The sequence below is a fragment of the Nanorana parkeri genome, unplaced genomic scaffold, assembly GCF_000935625.1.
Source record: "Nanorana parkeri isolate BGI_ZX_2015 unplaced genomic scaffold, ASM93562v1 scaffold1180, whole genome shotgun sequence".
NCBI lineage: Eukaryota > Metazoa > Chordata > Amphibia > Anura > Dicroglossidae > Nanorana > Nanorana parkeri.
In genome coordinates this window covers 216,200-216,705 of record NW_017307448.1, presented here as the reverse complement: position 1 = coordinate 216,705, position 506 = coordinate 216,200, and the positions used below count along the sequence as shown (strand labels likewise).

Genomic DNA, 506 nt, shown 5'->3' with positions numbered 1-506 from the left:
AACGTCGTGCGCCATTACCTCCACTTTCACCGCTGTTAGTTCGGATTTTCCGCCTGCGAAATGCCAGCTGCGCCCACCCGCTGATCTCCTAATGTCTGCCGTTCTGGTGCCCTAATGCTCCGCGCGTTTGGCAGCCCCGAGACTCGCCGCCAGCGAGGGGTTAAACGGGAACTGGCGCGCGGGTAGGAAAATGACTGCGAGGCTGGCTTGGCGCGAAATGGCCGACGCTTTCCTTTTGAGGCTCAAGGGGAATCATGCGATCCTCCTGCTCGGGTGGTTGCCATGCTGCGGTCTTGCAGCACTGGGGTTCTGTGCGGTGGGGGGTCGTTTGTTCCCTATTTCAGTTGCGGGCAGGAGACTTAACCCTTTCATGACCTATGGGTGACTGATGCACGCCATTTAGCGGCGCCGGTTAATTTGACCACAAAAGCCTTTTATTTAGTACATTGTTACAATGTTTTGCACATTTAAAAAAATAATAATGTTGCTATAGGGCCGCGTCACGC

At 54.5% G+C, this 506-nt stretch overlaps 1 protein-coding gene across 1 annotated transcript in view; it reads left to right on the top strand.

The window, feature by feature from the left end:
• Positions 1-506, top strand: part of LOC108796840 (brain-specific angiogenesis inhibitor 1-like) — a 368,891-nt gene that overhangs the window by 188,726 nt on the left and 179,659 nt on the right. The window lies entirely within an intron of this gene.